The sequence below is a fragment of the Lolium rigidum genome, chromosome 1, assembly GCF_022539505.1.
Source record: "Lolium rigidum isolate FL_2022 chromosome 1, APGP_CSIRO_Lrig_0.1, whole genome shotgun sequence".
Lineage (NCBI taxonomy): Eukaryota > Viridiplantae > Streptophyta > Magnoliopsida > Poales > Poaceae > Lolium > Lolium rigidum.
The window spans coordinates 349,365,242-349,373,191 of NC_061508.1; positions in this window are offsets into that span (position 1 = coordinate 349,365,242).

Below are 7,950 nucleotides of genomic sequence, written 5' to 3' on the forward strand. Positions count from 1 at the left end.
GTTCCCTGCACTCGAGACGCTGTCTCTGTCTTGCTGCACCACAGACTTGGACGCCTTCCTCTCTTGTTGCCCTAGATTGCGCACACTCCGAATCACTGATATTTGGTTCCCTGAGGGTGTCCTGAGGATCAACTCACCGTTGCTGCATGAGCTTGTCGTGGACGGTGCGAGTTGGACATACTACGATGTTAACGTTGTTGCCCACGTGCTAAAGCATTTGGCCATGACCTTAGATCTTCACCGGGACGCCAGCATTTCTGTCTTGGCACCAATGATAGAAAAGGTATTGTGGAGCTGTTCTATGTCCAGCTCTAGTAAGTTTGGTTTCTGGAGAGTCATGAAGATTAGTCTACAAACGTCAGAGAAACAAGGGAAACACCCTGTGCTGCATATTCATGCATTCATTGTATGTCTCCGCTCTTGCTCAATTTACTGCAAACTCTGGTTAAACTGAATTTTGCGAATGATGTATCACCTTTTTCCCCAGAAATTGTCTACTTTTTACGATGAAGCGGAGAAATTTACACACGAGATAGAGAGGCATATGATCGCCGAGTTCTCTGTTTTGGAGTTACATCTCTCAACAGGAGGACATGGTTTTGGAGCATTTGTGTGTCATCTTCTTGGGGTGAATCGAATTCGCTGTGCTATGCAGATGCTTAGGGTCAACCTACAGAGACCAGCGGTAATTCTCTGCTCTGATTGTATATCTCAGTAAGTACACTGTGTAGTAATTTACATACACACTTTTGTTTTAGGTGAAAGAAAAAGGATGTCCACCCCACTGTCCTTGTGATTCTCCGATTTGGAAATCCCAAACTATCTCTTTGACTTATCTCGAAGAAGTGGAATTCAATGGCTTTGAGGGAGAGGATCACGAGCTTGATTTGTTGAAGTTGATACTCAGATCTGCACCAATGTTGAAAAAAATAATTATGAAGCTCTCGCAAGAGGCCTCGGCAAGTAATGACAGATGCACCAAAATAGACAATATCTGCAGGGTGTATCCTTCTGTGGGATGCTGTATTTATCTTAGTTCTGGTGAGTATATGTTTGGCATCATGATTAGCATACTCCTAGATGAAACAGGGATATAATTTTTAATCCTCGTAGGACTTGTCGAAACCTAAGAGCATCTCCAGTCGCATCCCCCAAACTGTCCCCCAAACCGCGCCGGATCGAGCGTTTGGGGGACGTGTTTTGTTCGCGCCGCGTTTGGGGGACGTCGCTCCCCAGTCGCGTCCCCCAAACAAAATTTCGGAAATTTTGAACTTAAGCGAGATTTGATTAAATTCATCCAAACTTGGCATATATTACATAGATTCGAACAGGATTCGACTAAATTTAAACTAAACATAATCTAGAAGTACTTGCGGCGGCCGGAGGCGTCGTAGTACTGGTGGAAGTTGTACATGTCGTCGGTGACGACCTCCTGCTTGACGCGCTCGTCGGGCTCGTCCTTCACCAGGCCGCTTGGTCCTGCCTCGCCGTCGTCGGTGAGGTCCACGAGCGGCTTGCCGGTGTCGCGGATGGACATGGCGATCACCGTGTCGAGGTCGCCCCTCCAGGCGTCCTTGTCGTTCAGCGATGCCAAGTACACCGCTCGCAGCCCTGGGCAGTCCTTGGCAGGCGCATGTCCGGTGGGACAGGATATCCCGCGTGGTACAGCGCCCACGCCTCCTTCACGGTTAGGCTGCCGCGGCCGAAGCCGTTCGCCGCAGCGATCTTGCGGGAGGACGACATTGTTTGGAGCGGCGAGGAGAAGATCTGGGGGGGGGGGGGGCGACGAGAAGGTTTGGGAGCGGTGAGAGATTGGGACGAACCGCAGGGCCTCTTAATGTACAACGGCGGCAGCGGGTGGTTGCACGCAATAACGCCGGCGCGGATGGCCACGCAGCCATGCACGACGAGACGCGTCCCTGCATCGCCTGGGAAAACTGGGACGCCATTAACGTCGCTTGACCAAAGGTAGGCGGCGGGGTTTTAGGCTTCCAAGCCGCTGACGGGTCGGGCCCGCGTCGCTTCGCCTCGCTTTTCGTTGTGTCCGGCGTGCCCGGAGCATCCCCTGTGGGACGGGGACGGGCTCGGGGCGCCGGACACCGTATCGGGGCGCGCCGGACAAAAATTTGCTTTGGGGGACGCGGCTGGGAACGTTTTTTCGTCCGGCGCGCCCCAAATCCCTTTGGGGACAGTTTGGGGGACGCGACTGGCCATTTATTAGCTAAATAAATAATAATGCCATATTTTCAATGAATTATGTGCCCACGCCCTCAGAAATAGGAACTGAATGGTGAGGTGGGTGATAGGAAAAAAAATGATGTTTAGGTAGGCTTTCTTACCTTAGTTACTATGCTGCCTTTTGCAATCTTATCTATTGATCATGTCCTTGTCTTTTGCATATGTATTAAGTTTCTAGGCTAGCTGAAGTTATCTCTCTTCTGAATTCATTGGCATTGGGGTTTTTTGGCACGAATTATTATTTCCATTTAAATTTAAATTTTGTTTAGTAAGTAGTTCAATATTTCCTTCTGCTTGCATGTATTTCGTTTTATTTTCCAATGACAACATTTTTTACACATACAATGACTACATTTGCACGCCACGGTATTCACCAGAACTGGTTTTCGATTTGCCTCCCCTGCAGGGTTAATGCAAGGCAGCAGAAATTGCCCATCGACATGATTCTCATCCTTACATTTGCGGAGTCATGGTGGGCATCGACAAGATCATCCCTTTCCCATACGTACTTTTCATCTCGTCTAGAATATCTAGGGTGGTTAAAAATTTACATGGAAATTATAAAGCGTGGTTGTGCATATCTATCCCAGTTATTAGCTGAATATGCTATATTACATGCTAAATTTGAGTGGGCACGTCTTTATATCTTTATCAAAATGGAAGCTGAGAGTAGGCGATAATTATTTCGAAACTTTGTATGCAGGCTTCCTTATCGCAGTTTCCCTTTTGTTTTGGAGCTGATTATGCCCTTCTGTTTTTGCATCTGTACTCAGTGGCAAAGACAGAGTTTCAAGCTTACCTGAACTTAGTTGTCTCATCTGAAGTTATCTTTTCTGAATTTTCATTGTCCTTCAGTGTTGGGCATAAGTTATTTAGTTCCAGTTGAATTCTTTTGGTTAAGTACCTTGCCTCAACTTTCTGCTCTCAGCACGCACTTGGGTTTATTTGCCAGTGATAACATAACACTCTGCATTCTAGGATACTAATTTCAGTTTGTCTCCCCTGCAGGGTTAATGCATGGCAGTCAAAATTGTCCATCTACATGATTCTCATCCTTCCATTAATGGATCAGTGGTGGGCATGAACAAGGTCATCACTTCCCATGATAAGTTGATGACCAACTCATTATATATTTGGTTTGAAGATTTTGGTTTTGCAATGCACTACAACTCTTAGTGACAGTCGAAGTGTCAAACCTATGTTGGCCATGTGCTCCAAGTGGTCACCATTTTGATGCTCACATGAACTGAATGAGCTAGCTCTCTCTCATAGTTTGTGAATCGCGTCCCCTCTCCTCTCTTAGCTGAACTTGTGAACGATGTATGCTGAGCGAGGATGCTTCTGTATTCATTTCATTCCAGCTATTCCTTAGGAAATGCCATATTTTGTGAAATCAGTACTCAGTAGTGTCTGTTTCTATGAATTGCGTAATCTGTGCTACAAAATGCATCTTCCGTACATTTGCTTAATCTGTGCTAAAGAACTGTTGCTAGTCTTATGTTCTTATCCGAGCCTTCGTTCTGGTAGTTATGACACCAGACAATGCTAATTTGTTATCAGTGGTATTTGGATAACTAGTATAAAGTTCCGTCAACAATTAGATGATCTTAAACTGATAATAGCAATTCAAGGGTTTCTGACACTCGACTGCTGAAGTGGCAGAAGTTATTTCCCTCGAAACCTATATGTGTCATTCATGTGCTCCAAGAGTCCAAGTGATCCACGTTTAGATGCTTACATTAACCAAATGAGCCCTGTGATTAGCTGGCTCTCTTAGTGTGATAATCACGCTCTGTTTTCTCTCTTGTAAGTACTACTGTATGAACATATGATGAACAAGGATGCATCTGTATCTACTCTAGCTATTCCTTAGGAAATGGTATGTTTGTTTTCAATTTTCAGCACCCCAGGTGCGGGCAGCTGCAAGCCCCATCTCTCCGCCACCCGTCCTCGCTGACCCAGCCGACCCGTCTGCCTCTCTGACCACGGGTGTCGGCGGCGCCTCTGCTGCTCCCCTGCCACACCATCTGGCCACCACCGCTCCGGCTGACCCTGACGCATCTCCTACCACGGGCGCCTGCAGCTTTGAGGCAGTGCCAAGGTCACGCCCCTCTGACCACGAGCGCCTGCTTTGCCTCGTACTCTGCTCTGATTATTTGTGATGTATTTTGTATGCTATGTATTGGTATTTAGTCATACCCAAGATGTATTATTTGCTATTGAGAAGTGACAGTGATGAATTTGTACATGGTCATGATGATGAGCTGAACGAGGATGCACATGAACTTGCCATTCCATTTTTTGTTTGGGTCTATATGTTTATGACCAAAAAGACCGACGATCGATACTGAAAAACCGAGAAGACCGAAGGTAATAGGGTAACATTTATGGATGACCGAAATTCTCGAAGACCGAAAAGACCGAACTGAGTAAACCGGCCAGGGCTGAAGTGCATCAATGGTTGGCTGATTGGGAAAGAGTTAATAAGAGCATGTCCACCGGTGACTCCCAAATAGGCTCCGGCAGGGGCGCCGACACGGCATCCTCCATTTGGGGATGCTGTTCCCACACCGATGCACCCCATACGGCGGCCCCAAAAACTTTTCTTTTCTCAATATTTTGAAACAACGACGGCTTTCCATCAACATGATTCTCAGCCTTGCATATTTGGATTCATGATGGTATTGACAAAGACCAAGCTTTTCATATGCGGACAACCTCCATTACCTGTTCTCTCCTGACTTTGCTTTGTTGCTTCAACTCATTATCTGGCATGTTGTTTTGCTTAGTGTAGTGTAGCTATATATAGGATACTCTTAGTTAGGTCTTGAGTGGTTTCTCTGCAATTCAATTATGTAAGTTAATGCAGTCAACCTATGTCAGTCATGTGCCCTAAGCAAGTTATTTTGTTAATCCTATGGTTTTAGTTAGTATTTGTGTTGTTTCATTTTGTTGACAACTGAGATGTTTTCATAAGAACTACGAAGTAAACTGAGCAACAACGGATAGAACTCAGGAGCTGATCTTTAAGGGGTGATGTAGCACACAATCTATTTTCCAATATGCTTACATTACGAGTTTCCATTTTGTACTAACAGTATAAAAATATTATCAAAGCTGTGTAACATCTGTTAGCATAGTAGATGCTCTAAAAAAACTCTCAAATATGTATTTATATGGAAATTAGCAAGCGTATTAATTCTTCCCGTGAGATTAGCTTGTATAGATAAGTTATTAGTAACATTAGCTAGCATGTAACTTAATGTTTATTTTAAATCCAACCTTTTGAACTATGCGAAGATTCAGTTTGAGTTCTAATGTTAGTATTTCTTCTTTAACAGAGTGGATGCATGCCTCTTTTACTGCAATTTGATCATGGATGGCTGCAAAAGATGCCAAGAATCATATCGGCAACTTTGGTTCCTTGTTTGTCTAATGCCATCATGTTAACAAGTTAATATTGTGATGTTTGTATGAAGTACTAATGACTGCTGGACAGATGTTATTCTGCACTGTCAAACTCCTAGTTTTAATGCTTCTCGTGCTATAAGTATTTGTTCGCCGTCGAATGATGATATAGATTGTAGAGTGTATCTACTATTTGATGCTTGGGATCGGCTATCTTTTTTGCCCCTGTTTGCTCTGTTTTGTCAATGGTCTTGCCTCTGTTTGTTCTGTTTTCAGGTCTGACTTGTATGTTTCGGTACTGAATTTCTTTGAAAGTCCAGCGAATTTTTTTGCACAGCTTTCAGTTAACCTTTGGGCAGAATTCAAATGATGATTTCGCCCATTTGATGGTCAACTTTGGGTAGTGCTGCATTACTATGTACATGGGGAGTGCATAACATGTAACTGCAACTGTATTTTGCAAACCCAACTAAACCGCAAGTTTCAGTGTTTCACCGTGACTGGGAAAACTTGAACAAAACTGAAGCCACCGTACTGCGAATACATTCCGTACTACAGTTTGTCACAGCACATGGAATACATACTACAGTTCCTACATTGATGACTGATCTTTGGAGAGCAGCATGTGTATTGTTCACGTGGTAGATACAGGTGGCCACCGTACTGTGATCCTAAAAGTTTTAGGTGCACAAGGTCGTGAAAAATCATGCAAGTCAAAATCAAAACTTGTGCAAAATCATGCTGCACAAGTTTGTTAGAGCATCTCCGGTCGCGTCCTCCAAAGCGTCCCCCAAAGGGATTTGGGGCGCACCGGACAAAAAAAGCGTTCCAGCCGCGTCCCCCAAAGCCCATTTTTGTCCGGCGCGGCCCGATACGGTGTCCGGCGCCCCGAGCCCGTTCCCGTCCCACAGGGGACGCTCGGGGGACACCGGACACAACGAAAAGCGAGGCGGGCTCCCACATGTCGGCGACTATTTGCATAAACCGTTGGTTCGCGCCTCTTTTCTCGTCGCTCCTTCCTTCCCGCGCCTCCCACCCCACCGCCGCCGCTGGATTTCCCGGCCGTTTGGGCGTCCGATCCGTGCTGCGAGTCAGCACCGTTGTCGCAGGCTGGGGCTCCCGCCGGTCGTGCCGCCGCCGCCGCGTCGCCGGCGCCTCCCGGAACGCGCCGTCAAATCCGCCCCACCTCCGCGCACGAAGGTGCTCGACGACTTGCCGGGTAGGCGCGATTGGTCGCTGTTTGTTGCGTCGTCCGCCTCGGCGCAATTTTAACCATTGATTTTGCTTTAGCCATGGACAGCGACGATGAGATGGTTGCCCTGTCTGCTGGAGGACGAGCAAGCGTTCGACGACGACCTGCGGGAGCATTTGCTGATCATCGCGTCCCTCCGGGACATGCTTGACGCCGAGGCGGAGAAGAGGACGAGGCCGCGCCGCGGAGGATCAAGGCCGGGAAGAAGGAAGTCGAAGCCCGACGAGAGGATGGAGGGGCATGCCATGCTGCACAACGACTACTTCGCCGACGGGGCAACACATGCCGACAATTTTCGGCGCCGGTACGGGATGAGCAAGGGCCTGTTCATGAATATCCTCCACGGCGTTCGAGAGTTCGACCCCTACTTCAAGCTCAAGGTCGACGCCGTAGGCGTTCTCGGGTTCTCATCCATTCGGAAGTGCACCGCCGCCATGAGGATGCTTGCATACGGAGCACCTGCCGATACACGGGACGACTACCTTCGCATGAGTGAGTCTACTGCCATTGAGTGCATGTACAAGTTTTGCCGAGCTGTGGTGGGAAAGTTTGGCAAATACTACTTGAGAGGGCCAAGCGAGGAAGAGACTGCAAGGATCATGGCACAAAATGCTGCCGGAGGATTTCCGGAATGCTTGGAAGCATCGATTGCATGCATTGGGCATGGAAGAACTGCCCGTTTGCTTGGCAAGGTATATACAAAGGGCGTCATGGATATTGCAGTGTGGTGCTTGAAGCTGTGGCAGATTATGACCTGTGGATTTGGCATTCTTTCTTTGGCATGGCGGGATCACACAATGACATCAACGTGTTGCGGCGGTCTCCGGTGTTCAGCAGACTAGTGGAAGGGCATGCTCCACCATGCAACTATGAGATCAATGGCCACCAATATACCAAAGGCTATTATCTAGCCGATGGTATATATCCAAAATGGGCCACTTTTGTCAAAACAATCTCGAATCCATCGAGTCTGAAGAATTCTCACTTTGCTACGTGACAGGAGGCTTGCAGGAAGGATGTCGAGCGGGCATTTGGTGTGCTTCAAGCATAAT